Raw genomic sequence first — 19,078 nt, 5'->3', positions numbered from 1 at the left:
GTTATATTTGAATGTTTGATTTATTAATTAATGTATAATTTTTTTATTTAAAGAGTAAGATTTAAATTTTTTTAATTATAAAAAAAATCACTTTCTCCAAATTGGAATAATTTGCTGGATAATAAAATGATATTACACCTAAGCATGACACAACTCACAATAATTAGACCAGTGGAGCTTCCAATAGCAAGCGCAATAAAAATGGAATCCACCGTTGGTACGACTTGCTAAAGCCTCGGAAAGCCTCAACGGATATCAACGCTCTTCCTTCTTGAATTTCAGCTCAACCTGATGACTACTTCTTCCAGGAAAAAGTAGTCATATCAATAAGAAATCAGGCCCAAACTCGCATGGCCTAAAACACAAATTACAGCACACATCAATTGAAAATCAGAACATAAAACTCATTGTAGAAGGAGGTGAAAGAGTCCTAAGACACTGACCCCTCACTTCATAATACTAAAATAAGATTCACATTAAGTTTACCACATCAATTCATTGACACATCCACCGAACACACATGTAGACACAACAATTTTGCAGTTCTAGAAAAGATATTTTATGCATTTTTCTTCGACTACATTGCAGATATAAAAGAATAGTTGGTTTCCAATTGAAATAAAAAAGATTTAAAATTCTTCATGCACAGACCCCATAGAACAATTCTGTATCTTGTTTTGTCCATTTTGCTCTGGGTTCTCTGTCCATGTAGGACTGGTAATTTAAGCAGAAGGAACTCGATTGAGCCCCGCCGCTCATTTGATCGTCTGCGAATCCCTGGTCTTGTTCTGAAGCAATAGAGCTTTCTTCATTATGAGCATTTTCCTCAGGAAAAGTGTTTTTGGTAGCTAAGCATAAACCAAAGACAGTAAAAACAAAATAACATATCAAAATAACTAATTTAAATAAGTTCTAGAATGCTCCTGCAGCCCTCTGTTTGGTATTTGTTGTCAACAAAAGAAATATCATATGGTCAATGGCTACCCAAAGCATGGTTAGGTATTGACAGCATAATTTTAACATACTCTTAACAACACTTCCACTGAAACTAGCATTAGTATATGAGAAGAAACCTACTGGGTGGGAGGAAGAGAGAGAGAATTGCGCTGTTACGATGCCAAAAAATAAGTTGGCAATTAAAAATGCAACGTATTGATTGAATTGAGAAGCATTACATGAAAAGTATTGAAAATGGAAGAAATAAACTCAAAGTTTTATCAGGATGCAACTATAGTTAAAAGATTCTCATATCTTTGATTGGTCAACGGTATAATAAAGCAGGAAGAGTAAAATAAAAATAAACCAGAGAAACAATAGGAAATTGAAAGATGTGAAAACGTGAAGAATAAAAATAGACTTTGTTAAGACAAAGAGCTTTTACAATACTAAAAACTGGATAAAGATTAGAGGATAAGATAAAAGATTAGGACTCCACTAATTAGAATTTGACTCAATCTTCAACAATTCTCCCACTTGAAGACACGATTGCATCATTTGAACAACGAATTGCTTCAAGACCCAGAGAACTCTTAAATCTGTTAAACTTCTCTCTTGTCACAGACTTGGTCCACATGTTTGCAGGATTCAAGTCTGTGTGAAGTTTCTTCAAGATAATCTTGCCATCTTCAACCACATCTTTAACGAAATGATATCGAATATCAATGTGCTTTGTACGTGAGTGGAAAGCTGGGCTTCTAGCCAAATGAAGAGCACTTTGGCTATCACTGTTAACACAAATAACCTCCTGTTGTTTCGTCATCAATTCCTTAAGAAGCCTTTGCAGCCATATAGCTTCTTTGCAAGCATGTGTTGCTGCCATGTATTCTGCCTCCGTTGTTGATAAAGCAACAACTGATTGTAGTTTTGATTCCCAGTTGATTTCTCCTCCTGACATGGTAAAAACATAGTCGGTAGTAGACCTCCTTCTATCTTTATCGCCAGCAAAATCTGCATTAACAAAACCAATGCACTACAGTTTCATGTGTCCAAAACACAATGAGACATTTTGAGTGCCTTTAAGATATCTGAGGATCCGCTTGACAACCGCCCAATGATCACGACCTGGATTTGCCATATACCTGCTAACAACTCCCACTGCTTGTGCGAGGTCTAGTCTTGTACATACCATGCAAACATAAGGCACCCTACTGTTGATGAATATGGTATTCAAGACATCACTGCCTTTTCCGCTTTAGTGGTAAGAGATAATTTTGAAGACAATTTAATATGAACAGGAAATGGGGTACTTACTGGTTTTGCATTATGTATATTGAAGCGCAACAGAATTCTTTCTATATAACCCTTTTGAGATAACTAGATTTTTCGGTCTTTTTTTTTCTCTAAGTACCTTCATCCCAAGAATATGATTCACAGCTCCCAAATCCTTCATTTCGAACTCCTCAGCCAATTGAGCTTTTAGTGTAGACATTTTTTTTAAAACTATTGCCTGCAATAATCATATTGTCTACATATAATAACAAGATACAAAAACACCCATTACCTTCATTATAAATGTAAGCACAATGGTCAGCCTCACATCTTTTAAAACCCAAGCTCACAATGAAGGAATCAAATCGCTTATACCAATACCTAGGTGCCTGCTTGAGACCGTAAAGCGATTTGTTCAGTCGACAAACCAAATTTCTCTTATTTTCTTCAACAAAACCTTCAGGTTGCATCATGTAAATTTCTTCATTCCAGTCACCATGCAAGAAAGCGATTTTTACATCTAGTTGTTCTAATTCAAAATCATAAACAGCAGCAAGAGCTAAAACAACTCTGATAGTAGTCAAATGAACAATTGGAGAAAATACCTCATCAAAGTCAATACTAGGTTTTTGAGCATACCCTTTTACCACAAGCCTAGCCTTATATCTTTCCACATTCCCATCTGAATCCTTTTTCAGTTTGTAATTCCATCGACGACCAATAGGTTTTTGATCTTTAGGTAACTGAACAAGGTCCCAAGTCTTGTTCTTATGCAAGGACTCCATCTCCTCCTCCATGGCACATCTCCATTTGCTTAAATAAATGGAGTCATAAGCCTCTTTATAGGATGTAGGCCCATGTTCTTCCTCCAATGCAACATAAGCATTAACAAAATTAGTCTGAGGCTTTAAAGAAGTGATATAGTCATCGTACATGGCTGGAGGCTTAATTGTCCTTTGAGAACGTGCTGGCATTTCATGAGAATATACAAGAAAAGGCTCTTCATTAGACAATTCTGACTCAGATTCGTCCTAAGACATTTTCTCTTGAACAGTGTCATCGAAACTTGGCTCTTGCTCAATTATAATCTTCTTTGGTTCTTGCTTTTCAATTGTGCCTTGAAAAGCATTTTCATTGAAAATAACATCTCGGCTAATAATGATCTTGCGAGCAGTAGGATCCCACAATCTGCACCCCTTTCTACTTGTCTCATAGCTAAGAAAAATACATCTTTTCGAATTCTTGTAAACTTTAGTTCTTTGTTCCTTGGGAACCCAAACATAAGCATCACTTTTAAACACATGCAAGAAAGAATAATTTGTAGGTTTCCCTATCCAAACTTCTTCTAGAGTTTTTGAATTAAGGGACATTATAGGAGAACGATTAATTAAATAACAAGCAATACTTATAGTTTCTGCCCAAAATTTCTTTCCTAGCTTTGCAGTGCTCATCATACATTTAGCAAATTATAGAAGAGTGCGATTCATCCTTTCTGCAACACCATTTTGCTGTGGTGTTTTTCGCACTATTTGGTGTCTTTTAATTCCATGTTCACTACAATAGTCATCAAACTCATTGGAGCAAAATGCTCCTCCATTATCAATTCGGAGACATGTAAGTTTCAAAACCTTTTGATTCTCAACCAGTGCTTTGAATATCTTAAAATTCTCAAAAACATTTGATTTTCGTTTAAGTATAAAGATCCATGCCTTGTGCGAGAAATCATCAATAAAAGTCATAAAATAAGAACATCCACCAATGGAAACATCAGGTACTTCACAAGTGTCAGTATGGATTAAATCAAGACAATTTTGACTTCTTCTTGTAGACAAAGAGAAAGCCAATCTATGTTGCTTTCGATACAGACAATCCTCACAAAAAGTTTAGAGACAGATTTAAAACTAGGAAAAAGCTTTTGATTTGAGAGTACTTGCAGTCCACGATCACTCATGTGCCCTAACAGCCTATGCCAAATCATAGAGAGATCTGACTCGACAACAACAACTTCTCTAACTAAGGTTTCACCAATCAATTTGTACAGATTATCCTTCAATTCTCCTTTGGCTACCACCATGATGCCTTTGATCACCTTCAAGTGACGATTCTCCCCAATGAATTTTATACCAAGCTTGTCAAACATCCCCAAGACAGCAAGCTTTTCTTCAAGGCAGGTACACATCGAACATCATAAATGGTGCGAATACATCCATCAAACATCTTGATCCTCACTTCTCTAACTCCCACTACTCGACATTCCCCATTGTCACCGATGTAAACTATGCCACCTTCATATGGTTTATAAGTGTGAAACCATTCCTTGTGTGGAGTTATATGAAAGGATGCTCTAAAATCAAGAATCCATTGACTCAAGACTATTGTAGTTTCTGATGTTGCTACTAATGCATCTCAACCTTCTACTATCGAAGTGCCTTCGCCTATATTACCATGAAAATTACCTGTCTCAAGATTTTCACTTCTTCGATGTCTGCAGTCTTTCTTCACATGTCCAGACTTTTCGTAATTTCAGCACTTTGTCAACTTTTTCTTGCTTTTAGACTTGGATCTTAATCTTTCTTTTTCACTAAGGTTTCTCTCAGTGGATCTATCGCGAGCGTACATAGTATTACCAGGATTAGATTGAGTCGATTTACTCCTCATTTCTTCTGTTAGTAGTGATGCTACAATGGAATCCACATCAAGAACCTTCACATGACTCAAATTCATAATTAGATTATCCCAAGAATCAGGCATAGAACAAAGTAGGATACTTGCCTTTTCTTCAACATTTATTTCAACATCAAGGGCTTGAAGCTTACTAACAAGTGCATTGAACTGGTTAAGATGTTCTTGCATGGAATCTCCATCTCTCATCTTCAAATTGTACAGTTGACGCCTCAAGAAGATTTTGTTCGTCAAGGACTTGCCTTCATAAATGCTTTTGAACTTGTCCTACAGACCTTTTGCAGATGTTTCTGTTTCTACATTGAACAAAACATTGTCTTCCAAGTCCAGTTGCAAATTTGCCAAGGCCATCTCATCATTCTCAATAAATTGCTTATCAGTCATGTCTTCTTTTGTCAAAAGAGCCACAACACAGCCATCCTTCATAAGCACTGCATGCATCTTCAATTTCCATAGTGCAAAATTGGTTCCATCAAAATGTGGAATCTCAAATTTTGTTCCAGACTTCCCTACCATCTGGAACAACATGAACAAGAAAAAAAAACCCCTGCAACTTGGCTCGGATACCAAATTGATAGAAAACGATAAAGTAGGAAGAGTAAAATAAACCAGAGAAACAATAGGAAATTGAAAGATGAGAAAACGTGAAGAATAAAAATAGACTTTGTTAAGACAAAGAGCTTTTACAATACTATAGACTGGATAAAGACTAGAAGATAAGATGATTAAAACATAAAGTACTTGACTTAATTTATAGAGGAAAGTAACGTTATATGCTATATTTGTGTAATCGTGGCTTCACAATTTTAGGACTCTGTTACTAACCACCCCACTTTATTAGGACTCCACTATGCTACTAACAACTCCCATTTTATTAGGACTCCACTAATTAGAATTTGACTCAATCTTCAACATCTTCTGCATTATATGATAGATTTAGTTAAGGGAACGAGCAATAGAAATGAATTAACAAAGATAGTATAAATGACTATTTTAATGTAAAAGTCCTTTTCATAGTTGGGGTGGAAGCATAGTAACTTTTACTAAAAAACAGAGTAATTACCGCTAGTTGCTCCTTATAATTTGCAACTAGAATGAAATTCTTCAAAGCCACCTTTGCAAAGTCAATTTCATCCTCTGTGGTGTGAAGTAAAGGCTTATCCACTACAAAAGAAAAAGGAAATGATTAATAAATAGATAAAGAATAATGTCTCACAAACTTTAATTTGTAGTAGTAGTAACAACCAAATCTTTTCTTTTTACGCGTCAAATGAGAAAACTTCTTGAGCCGTTCTTTTGTTGGTTGATTTGATGCTTCATTCATTTTCTTATGCTTTTCAACTTGTTTTTCTTTTAGTTGTCTTACGCTTCTGAAAAGGTTTTCCATTTTCAGACTTGGGTTTCTTTGACATCCTATAAGTTCTCTTCTTCCGAAATGCACTCTCTGCATTATATTCATCATCACCATCATCTCTATTCTCATCTATAGTAGAACTAGTGGGAGGTTCAGTGGCTGGGCCGTCATCATTACAAGTCCCATCCTCATGATCATCAACAAGCTAAGGACTAGTTACTTGCTTTCTTAACTGTTTTGTTGCTTTACCATTTTCATTTCCCCTATCACTAGCAGAAGATTGTTTAGACTTTTGAGAAGGATTTGGTATTAGAGAGGCCCTCTTTTTCCTGCTATTAGAGCTCTGAGAACCAATAGGGGAACATAATCAGGATAACATCGGATAATGCAATTTCAAAAAGAGTTTTATCCAAGTCAAAGATTAAATATAGGAGAAAGTTATGCATAAAAAGATTTATCAATTTTCCAAGCATACTAGGAACATCTCCAGAAAGTGTAACACCTGGGTTACAAGCTTCTGTGAGGTTTGTCAATTCCTCATTCGCTGGGAACTCAGAGGTAGAAGGATCTGGAGGAATAAAAGCACCTACATGCATGGGTGAGCAATTAGGAATTGAGTTCTCCATGCACATAGTTTCAGAAAGAACAAACGAACAGTTGGAGGATGCATAATAATATCAACCACAGCAGGTTGAGATGTGACCACACTAGTTTGTAACCTGGTCTTGGTTTGAATTTTCCAGCATGTCGTCCTAAAAGTAAAAAAGTATTTGATATAGACACACAAAAACACCCAGAGATTAACATAGGAGCTAGTTTAGCACATACCAGAAGCAATGGTTACACTGGAGATGATATCTAGAGTCTCCACATCAATTAAGAGATAAGGCTATCACCACAACACAAAAACACAAGTATAAACTATTGGTATATATCCTTGAGTCAATTACATTGGTCAAGGAATATATATTATCATTTAATGCATACTTAATTGCACAACAATATGTGATAGAGGTTTTCATTCATGTTAGTACAAAAAATAAGGAATTATTTAAGTATTAATTGGATGAAGCTCATGGAATATAAAGGGTCTTGTAGAGAATTGTAATGTTGATACAATTATAAGATCTTTATGCATTAAAGCCATGTTCTTAGTCATTGTATTGTCAAGACAAGGCATTGACAATGCCCAAAGATTGGTAGCTGTTAAACTTCCTTACTTGAGAAGTAAGCAATCGATCTCATAGATTGAAATATATGGAATACTTGATGATAACATGTGGGTGCTTGTTAGAGAATAAGTTCACTGAAGATGACCTGCTATGAGGACTCCATTTGGTGTTTCACTTAAGTGTCAATGGAATATGTTCTCATGTGATAGTCGTGCAACTAGTTCTCAAGCTTGAGACACTAGGTCATCTTGTATGGGGAGTGACATACTTTAATTTTACCTTTATGGGTTTGAAGGTGACCAAATGTCTAAATTGTGTGCTTTTGGATATGGCATGAAGCATGCAAAAGTGAATGAGTGATCAACTAGAGGATTCATCACCTTAAATGACAAGAGGGGATATATCTCATTTGTTCTTAATTTAAGATTAACTTATATAAACTATTTGGTCAAAGCATATAAGTTTGAGGAAAGTTGATTTTCTAAATTCATAAGGTTAATCATGAATTATAAGAACTAATACGAAATGTCATAAGTAAACACTAAGCCATGCTTAATGACATATTTGGGATATATGATGAAAAGACCATGTTGCATTGAGAGACTTATCACTGAAGGACTTTGTCAAATTCTTTTATGACTTTCTAACATTTGGGTAGTCATGATGAGTTTTTAGATACCGCTCATAATTTATAAATATAAATCAACTATTGAATTGGTATATGATTATGATTTATATTTATTACCAATATGTTAGAACCCTAATGGGTCACATAGATTAAGTGATATGATTGAGATTAAATAAGGATAATCAATTAAATTGAATTTTATTAAAATAGACCAAAAAAATGAAAAATAATTAAGTTCATAGGGACTTAATTGAATAAAAATATAAATGCTGTGTATAAAGTTACAACTAAGTTTGACTATATAAATATGTTATGTTAGCCAGTAAGAATACTAAGTCTAAAGCCACATTTCTTAGTTGAAACATAAGAGGAAGAAAAGAAAAAATAGTTTTCTTGGTCTGACAAAAATTTAGTATTTGACTAAGCTTTGTTTTGGCCTTTTGTTAAAAATATAACTTATGAGCACAAGTAAAAAAAAAAAAAAATCTACCTTGATAAGGTCTTATTTTATCACTATGTTGATTACTATTAGAGGCTAAATACTTGGGCAGTTAAAAATTTGACAAATCTCAAAGGTGAAGAAACAAAGATTTCGATTGCAAGGTTTCAAACTGTCTTCTGCGACAAGCACATTAAGAGTTCTTGGTTTCTTGCTTCATCACAAGCAATCTTAGAATTAATTGGCTCTTAGGTATATGATACTTGAAATTATATGATACTTGAAATTATGAGTGTTCATAATTAATCTTAAAATACAACTATATAAGGTGGTAAATGAAAACAAGAAATTCAGTAATTTTTATTCAAGTGTTAATCTTCACCTTTGATCCCGTTCTTTCATCATCAATCTGAATACCTCTATTATTATTAGAAGATTGGGCAAGCAATTGGTCGAGACATTCCAACCCAAAAAATATATCTGCATTCCAAAAGTAACATCAATGTGTTAACTTTTCTTTTTCTTTTTTCTTTTTTTGGATGGAACTAATTTGTCAAATTGTACTGAATGATCTATAGCCAAATAAAGAAAAATGTATTGCATACACAGATACCATTGTTAATTCCATGTGTTTTTGATGATAACAAAACATTCTCATTTATTGATGTCTGATTATATTATTTAAATGTACATGACAAAGTTTAAAACCTTTAATATTTGTTGTTTGGAAGCAAGTGAAGAAACTTGCTTAATTACAAGATTGGTTAATCAGTTAAAGAAGTAAAGAAGAAAAGACCTAGAAAAGACAACATGTCTTTAACTAATTAAAATAGAGCCTTAATCAGTTAAGGCCAAATTGGGTGCTATTCGAAAAACAAAACATAGAAGTCTTAATTAGCTAGCACAAGGCTTAACTGATTAAGCAAGTGTTGGACAAAGTAAAGTAGAGGTGTGCTAATCGATTAAGGTGTGGGGTTAATTGATTAGAGCATAAGACTTGAAGAATCTTCAAGTACCAAAATTCAAATTCAAAGTGAAGGCGATCGTTGGATGGGGCCAAAATGAAGGAGTGAAAATTCAAAGAATTTTTAATTGATTAGAGCTAGTGGTAATCTGTTAAAGCTAAAAGAAGTAAAGTTCCAATTAGTTAAGGAAGAGTTAACCAGTTAGAGGAAGTCTGCTGAAGAGAAGAAGCCTGAAGATAGAGTTCTCTTAATCTGTTAGAGTGTCTTGTAATCGGTTAGAGCAGAGAACACAACAATAAGACAGTGCTAAGTAGAAAAGTTGTAACTGGTTAGAGCTGCCTTTAACCAGTTAACGGAACATTGTTTACTTATTTGAAAAGAGTCGCTAGAAGACAAAATAACAACTAGTAACAACTAGAAATTGTCTCTAACGGCTATAATTAGTCTCTCAAGTATTTAAAGCCTCTCCAATAGTCAAAAATCACATAAAGAAACTACCAAGAGTGATTTTGAGCTAAAAACATTCAAAAACCTTCTCTTAACACTTGTATTCCACTCCTATCCTTGTGAAGGTGTTTGTGCTAAAGCTTGTATAACTTATATAAGTTAAATGGTAATTTGTATCTTCTTTATCTTATATTTCTTGTTTACTTATAATGTGTGAGACACTTTAAAGAGTAGTCTAAGCTAGGATAAGCTTAGGACTGCCTTGTAAAAGGGTTGGAGCTTGGGTTAGAAGCTCACCTTGTAAAAGCTTGGTGGAAGTTGTTAATTCCACTAGTTTTAGTAAAGTTGGATTGAAAATCCTTGATTAGGAAGATCAAGGTAGTAGATGTAGGTTAAGTGGACCGAACCATTATAAATATCGTGTTTTGTCTACTTTTCTTAACCTTTCTTTACTTGGTGTTTACTAACCTTCACAAGTTCCAAATCATCTATCCTAAATCTTCCCAAAGGTTTTCAAAATATTTCTAAATTTATCTTCAAAATATTTTTAAAGTGCTATTCACCCCTTTTAGCACTCTGTTTGGGACCAACAACCATGAAAGAGATATAACATTTTTTCAGTTACCTCCCTAACTGATATTCTAAAACTAGAATGTGAATCATGACAACCATTGGAAATGGCAACTTGTGAAAGCAAAGAATCTGTGATAGCTACTTGAGAAGAGGTCATTACTTGGTAGCTCCTACAGTCACTTATAATGCTATTAGGTTGTACGATACTAGTTGCATTGGAGCCCATTGATGCTAGAATAACAGTCTCTTCCTTCAAAACATTAGGGAGTTTTGAAGGTATTGAAGTAGAAGTACCTTCTTTACCTTTAGGTCTAGTCTTGGGTTGAAACTTGCCACCAACTCGACTTGCCACAGAAATTAATGTCATTACACTATCAGTCAAGTATAATTCTCTGAACGATACAAAGTAATCAAAAACATCAACTCACCAGTACTTGTTACTTGGTTTGCAACATCATCAAAAGGGTCCAAATCAAAATCTACCTAAAACCAAATAAAATTCAAAAGCCAATAAAACTTACGAATATCTAGTTTGTCATAAAGAAACTCAAACACGAAAATCAAAAAAGACCATAACATCTTTTGTCCATATATTAGGAACAGAAAGGCTATCATGATTATTGACAGTCACCAGAATATTAAAGTTTGGTGCCTCAACGAAACCAACATCATTTGTTATGGTAATAGCAATTTGGGATAAATCCTTATAATTGTTTTTCAAGGATACTTCAGTTCTAGATGTTACTGATGTATCGACAGACAAAACTACACAATTCTACCTTTTTATTACAAGGAATTAATGTAACCTTTTCCTTTCTAGGCTTTAGTTTGGATTTGGGTTGAAACTTAGCACCAACACGAGTTGTGAAAATGAGTTGTCAAAAGATTCAATATTTTATTTAAACTGCCAAAAAAATAGAACAACTCACAAAAAAGAATGAAAAAAGAAATTGCTGAAGCTTTCCTTACCTTGGATTACTTTTTTTTTTTTGAAAGTAAAGAATTTCATTAACAAAGGCAACACAGTTACCCTTCAAAGCTGTACTTTTGACCAAGCAAATTGTTTCCTGATTACACAAAAAACCCAATCAAGGAGTCAATCATAGGAATCCAGGGGCAACATCCCCTTAAAACTGAGAATCTGCACAATTGAGGCACCATGACTCATTTACACACTGACCAACCTCGACAAAAAACCAAGAAAGACCAAAAACAAACCTTGGATTACGAGAGGCTCATTTAAAAATATATAAGAATCATCCATATCAAAATCTTAATTGTAATTTCAAGATTATTCTTTTGAAACAAGTCTCTAGTCTAGAAAATGTTGGCACAGTAACACCCTCTAGATGCCCATAAGAAAATGAAATTGGATATAGAAAATTTCAAAATTACACAAATGAACCTCCATTTAGGCATTATCAATTGGTTTCTAATTTTAAGATAGCCAAAAAGAGCACAAGGTTACCCTTCATGCCAGGAATTGTAATTAAGATAGAACTCCGTTTAACTAAAAAAAACAACAAACAATTGAAGATTTAGTAGTAAGAATAGGAAAAGAAGAACAAAGGCTATGGAGAAGGTGAATTCATGTAAATTTTTAGTTTTGTACCAGAATGGAAGAAGTGAGGAGTTGTTGGAGGAAGCTGTAGTTAGCATGGTAAAGGAAGCTTCAGTCACTCTTCTGTCGACATGATACGACAGCAAGGGGTGAAAACTTAGAAAGCAGAAATGGATCAGAAGACTAAAAAGATGGGAAAAGAAATAGAGAGTAAGAGCCACTTATCACCAACAAAATTTTACAAGCATACTATTTTGTATATAATAATTTAATGAATCATTAGCAATTAGATATTGACCAATGTTATGTGACAGGAGTTATTAATTGACATATAATTTAAAAACTTATTTTAAATAATTAAATAATATATTTTATTATGAAAAAAATAAAGTGGTTTTATGCAAAAAATGAAATATATGTATCTCAATTATAATTGTCACAGCTCAATTTTCGGGCCATGACTAGTGCAAGGGCCCAATGGGCATAGCCCACTAAGCCAAAGCAAGCCTCTTTTTGTAGTCCTGTCCATTATTTCATCCATCACACCTAAAGTCACATTTCATAATTTTCAACTATAATTACTTTAATAGTGTGCTTGGACAATCATATGATTGCCTTTATATTAACCCAAAAAAATGTCACCCATTGCCAACTCTTAATGCTAATCATCAATCCAAATATACATGTATTGTTCATAACATGAACCTTAGTAATTTACAACACATGTGAATATACACGAGCAAAAGACTTTTGACTACCAGTAGAGTGACTCTAGGTACGGGTACGACTACTGAATGCCATGGTACATACCAAAAAGGCGAATACAAGTGAACACCTCAATCTAGGTCCCAACTGCCTTTGAATTTGAAAACATGAAGTTAAAAAGAGTGACTATAAACCTAGTGAGTGAACATAGGAAGGGAACAAGTATCAATATAGGAAGTTTTAAAAAACATAATACACTTATGTTGAAAACAATGCAATTTAGCTTAATTTCTTGTTAAAACCCCTCAATTCAGCCCTTGATTATTTAGTGCCTTAGTATTGAAAGATCCATGATCAACAATGAAGTTAAAGAGTGAAAACTTGGTAGAGTCCAAGCAAGACAAGCATAGCAGAATGAATTTCACTGCAGCGAAAAAGCATTCTCACTGCAATGAAATTCAGGGTAAAATTTTGAACCACCACCCGAGAGTTTCTCGCTGCAGCGAGAATGCATTTTCGTTGCAGTGAAAATCTGGGCTAGTCAAGCCCTTAACACTTGAGAGTTTCTCGTTGCAGTGAGAATGGAATTTTACTGCAGTGAGAAACAGGGCAATGAAATTAAAAGAATCCTTGTCACAACGAAAATCTATTTTTGCTGTAGTGAAATCAATTGGAAAGCATTTGTCAAATTTTAACATTCAATATTCAATGCAATCTTAATATATTTTCTATAACCTCTCTATATATAACATATATAAACATATATACAACTACCAGCATCACCCCAACTCTCCCACAGCTCATGTGCACTCCCACACTGCACATTACAATATCATCATCAACATCATGTGCTCTCCTGCACCGCACATGGCATAAATCATCGGCATGTGCACTCCCACACCGCACACGCACGGTTATAATTATCACACAATAGTACCATTCAATGCATAACATACACATCAACATAATGTAGGAACGCATGAACTAATCACATTGCACATTTCACAATATAAAAACATTTCATCAAAGGCTTGTTCTCTAGGTATATTTTAAAGCAAAAAACAAATAAAATTTTCAAATGATTCATTCAAACGGATATGCATTTCCCAAAACAATTTAGATGCAAGTTCACTCACTTGTCTTTGTTGGTTATTTAATTGACTCCAACTTCCACTAATGCTCCAAGTGAAGATGTGGGGTCTCGTGAGAACCTATCACACATAATACATCACAACCAACTCAATTGACATGAATATTATTTCAAAAGCTATTTTCTAAATCAAACTTAACTCACTACTCACCTTGGTGGTTTTGCAGTTGGATTCCTTTTCAAGAGTTTTCAAGCTATTATGAAGAATCTCTCTCTCTTTCTCTCTCTAAAATATCCAACTAGTGAGAGAAAGTGTTGAGAAAAGACTTTTGAGGGTTCTTGAGGTGTAGAAGTGAAAAAGCATGAAAAACCTTATGACAAGGTACATATACAAACATAAGATTTGGGATTACCATGAGAAAATCATGAAGGTTTCAAGGGAGGCTTCCATGGGAGATGGAAAACGTGAAATGGAAAAGAGAAATGGGAAGAAGAAGAAGAAAAAGCTATTGGAAGTAAGGAGAAAGTGTTGGAGAATTAGATATTTATGCTTAAAGTTGACTAAAGTTCCACTTATTTACAAAAATGCCATTGCATAGTTGACTTCACCTTCTTCTTTCCTTTGGTTCAGACTTTTTACTCTTTTAACACTGAGACAAGGTCCACAATAAACTGGGGGTACTCAAGTTCATGAAAACTTAGAAGTTTAGACTCAAGACCTAAAATGACCATTTTGCCCCTATTATGGAAATTATCATTATTTCAATTTTTTTCATTATTATATATCTTATTCATTTATTTCTTAGGCCTACTTAGACCTTAATAATATTTGAAAAGCTGACTTTTAGGAGCTCACCAAGAAAAATGACAAGATTACTCATAATCTGCGTCATCGTGTCTACCTCCACTGAGGTTTCACATTCATCCTCAATAAAATATTATTACTCAATTGTTATTTCTTCACGTGTGAGATATTTTATTTCAAACTATTCCTTTCACCCTTTATCACTTTTAAACATTCTAATTAATCTCAATTGGCATCCGATAAGTTTTATTAGCCACCATATCGAAGTACAGAGTATTATAATAACGAAGCAAATTACAGTTATATTAATAATATTTATATATAAAATATATTTTAAAAAAATATTATTAATGATTGGTCATTTGATAAAAAAATTTGTAAATAATGATAATAATAGTTAAAAAAATATATTTTAAAATATATATTATTAATGATTGGTCATTTGATAAAAACTTTTGTAAATAATGATAATAATAGTAAAATGAATAACTTTAAATTAAAAAAATTATAAATAATAATAGTAATAATAAATAAAAAATAATTATTTTAAAGTACAAATATTTTAAAAATCTTTGTCATTGTTCCAATTTTATTAACAAAATTTCATATTAAATTTTATTTTTTATTTTTTCACTTTTTATTATTTTGAAATAATTACAATATTTATCATTATTTTATTTTATTTTTTAATTATCTTTATTTCTTGAGCGTCGAGCTTCAACCAAAAACATAATGAACTTCAAGCTTTAACAACCCATGCTTCCTTTTTTTTTTTTTTTTTTTTATGTATAAAATCCTAAACTTTCGTATTTTAACAATGTATAAAAACCTAAACTTTCACACTTTTTTTTTTAATCCCTTCCTCTCATTCCCTATCACTAATTTTTATAGTATGTCTGCCATTCCCTCTCTGTTCCCCCAAAAATTTTCTCCCTATATTTGGTATGTCCATGGAGGAAGGAATAACCATTATAGAGGAATGACTATTCCTTAAAATCACCCTAAGCCTTAGAATAGCTAATACCACATCTCCCTATGGTATTAGCTATTTCATATCCATGATAACAGAATTCAAACATTTTGAACTAAAATATCCTTACTTTCTTTGAAAAATTAAAAACCGAAACTTATAAAATTAATGCTTTGAATTAAAATATTAAAAAATTTAAATATTTAAATTATAATAATATTTAAATTAATTAAATTATTTATATTTTAATCATAATGACATTTCAATTGTAAATAAAATATTAATAATTTAAAATATTAATGATTGAATTATAAATAAAATATTAATATTTAAATGATCAATTATTAATATTATTATAAAAAAGAAAAAAAGTTTAAGTTTTTAATAATATATTATAAAAAAATATTTTAAATCTAAAAATTGATTAAAATTATTCATATTTTAATCATAATATTATTTAAATTATAAATAAATATTAATATTTAAATGATCAATTATTAATATTTGAAATTAATTATAAATTTTTAATATTTAAAAAATAAAATAAAAAATAAATAATCATAATAACATTTAAATTATAAATTAAATATTAATATATTCAAAAATTAAATATTAAAATATAAATAAAATATTAATATTTAAATTATAAATTGTGAATATTTTAAATAAATTATTAAATGTTAATATTTTAAAAATAAAATAAAAATAGATAATCATAATAACATTGAAATTATAAATAAAATATTAATATTTTAAAATATTAATTTTTAAATTATCAAGTGAAAATATAAATTAAAATAAAAATTAAAAAAAAAGAGAAAAAAAACAAAATATTATACTAATACTTGATAATAAATTATTAAATTATTAAAATTTTAAAGTTTTAAAGTTTTAATAAAGATAAAAATTAAATGATTAAAAAAGAAAAAATTTACTTAATTTTGTCTTTTAGTATAAATTTTACTAAATTATATAAAGAGTATTTTTTTGATGAAAATAAATCTTATTATAATAAATAGTTTAATTTTTCAATTATATATTAAAAAATATTTTGAGTTTAAAAATTAATTAAAAGTATTAATATTTTAATCATAATTAAATTTAAATTATAAATAACATATTAATATTTTAAAATTTCAATGGTTAAATTATAAATAAAATATTAATATATAAATTATCAAATATTAATATTTTAAATAAAGTATAAATTATTAATATTTAAAAAATAAAAATAGATAAAAATGAATAATCATAATAGCATATAAATTGTAAATAATATATTTATATTTTATAATATCAATGATTAAATTATAAATAAAATATTAATATTTAAAAAATAAAATATATAATAATATACATAATAAAGAGTATCTTTGTTTTTTATCCTCTATTCCTTTCTGATTTCAAAGTTATTTTTACTAACCAAACACTGTAATAAGAGATAATAACTATTCCTACTCTATTTCTTTTCATTGTATGAAATTAAATAATAACTATTTTATTCTATTCCTATCTCATTCTATTATCCCAGAATAAATATTTTGTTACATTCCTAACTATTTCATGATCCAAATTAATGTCTTCTTTTCCTTAGAAAGTCATATGCCCTCATTGTCTTCAAAATCGACCAAACTTCTCTTGCTTTTGTTTTTTCTTTCAATACTTTTTGTGTTTTAGGTTTTTTTTAACTGATTTTTATTATTGATGATTTGTGATCTCTATTCGAATTACGTGTTTATGACTAAGTTGATAGAACTTATTTAACAAAAGTAGAATATTCTAAATCTAAACAAAAACCTTCGAGGCAAAAGAAGGATATAAATTTGTTGTGAAAATAAAGACACAAAAGATGGTCTTTCATTCAATATGTGCTCTGTTATGGAGCACCAAAACAGAGACTTAACAAGCCTTACACACTTTTAATACATGATGATTACACAGTGAAAATATTATTATAAATAAGCTTATACATGAGCCTACATCCGTATTAACATATTGACACTTGTTCTAAAGAGATTAACAAGTGCACACAACCATGGAATGGATCCCTGTATACTACCGCGTTGAGTCTTCAAACTAGCAACAACACATAGTTATGTGCACGAAATACAAGTGGATTTCCACATGTCACAAAGTCCACTTGTCAGACAAAGCATTAACTTCAACATTCCCTCTTAATGCTTGCATTTACAAACTTCAAATTTTATGTATGATACTTGAACTTTGCCTTACATTGGTCATTGTATCAACAATCTGCTCCCCTTTGTTGCAGTGAATAATAGCTATCTCACCTTGATTTTCTGCATTTATCAATGCTTGGTACTTGACACAATGCTCATTAAGAAAGTTCTCGTTAAAGGAACTTAGCTCTGTCATAGCCAATTGACACCTTTGATAGATGTCCTGGATCGATCTTACTCCTCTAACAAAAGCTTAATCAACTATCTCATCTTCATCAACTTGACTTTGGTTCCAGTTCCATTCACTATTTTTATCAGATGCAAAATTTGTACTGATAGATATCTTACCAGAATAAACCAAATATATCTTGTAAGCCTTTGAATGTAAACTATAGCCTGCCAGAACTCCAATTTGAACCTTGCGAAGAAACTTATTTCGATGTTCGTTTGGTCTACATCCATAACATATACTTTCAAAGACTTGGAGATGCTTAACAGATGGTCTCATACCATACCATACCATACCTCAGAAAGTGAAATAGTCCTTGCACGAGCAAGAATAAAATTAAACAAATAAATTGTAGTTGAGGTAGCTGTAGCCCAGAACCTTCTTGGAAAATTATTTGCAGCACCAAAATTAGTTATCTGCTTCAAATTTCCATAATTATAGTCGCTAAGTCTTTTATGCCACATGGTTGTCAAACTTGTCTTTACTTCACAAATTTGCAAGCAAGTCTCATTCCGATTTACAGGAAAACATTTTTGCTTCATGGGAATTATCATCAAATAATCACCACTGGGAGCATAAATAGTGCAACATTTATCTTTGAACAACAACACATAGTCATGCTCAAGCATTTGACCCACACTTAACAAATTCTGAGTAATTTCTAGTACCAAGAGAGCCTCTAAGACATACTTGGAGCCCGTTGTAGTTTGTATAACTGCTAACCCCTTTCTAGTTGATTCCAAGAACACACCATTGCCAATCTTTACTCTTGAACGGTAATGATTATCAAGTTCAGTAAACAAAGTTTCATTTGGGGTCATGTGGTTAAAAGAACCACTGTCCAAGAGCCATTGGTTAGCACCAATGGCATTTACATCATTAGATTGCACCATGAATAAGACTTTTTTTCTGCTAAATCTGCTTTATCCACTGGTTCTTGTACTTTAGCTTGAGTCTCAGCCTTATTCTTGCATACACTCTGAGCATGTCCCAACTGGTTGCAACTTTTGCACCTTACATTGGGTCTAAACCAACAGTTGGGCTCAACATGACCCTTTCTTTTACAATGA

At 31.8% G+C, this 19,078-nt stretch overlaps 1 pseudogene; it reads right to left on the bottom strand.

Moving 5' to 3' along the window:
- Positions 1-5,587: 5,587 nt before the first annotated feature.
- On the bottom strand, positions 5,588-18,901 carry LOC148763074 (uncharacterized; annotated as a pseudogene).
- Positions 18,902-19,078: the final 177 nt, after the last annotated feature.

Source organism: Theobroma cacao, chromosome 4, assembly GCF_053813885.1.
Source record: "Theobroma cacao isolate CCN51 chromosome 4, ASM5381388v1, whole genome shotgun sequence".
Classification (NCBI taxonomy): Eukaryota; Viridiplantae; Streptophyta; class Magnoliopsida; order Malvales; family Malvaceae; genus Theobroma; species Theobroma cacao.
The sequence above is the reverse complement of the archived record's forward strand: the minus strand, read 5'-3'. Positions and strand labels throughout refer to the sequence as shown.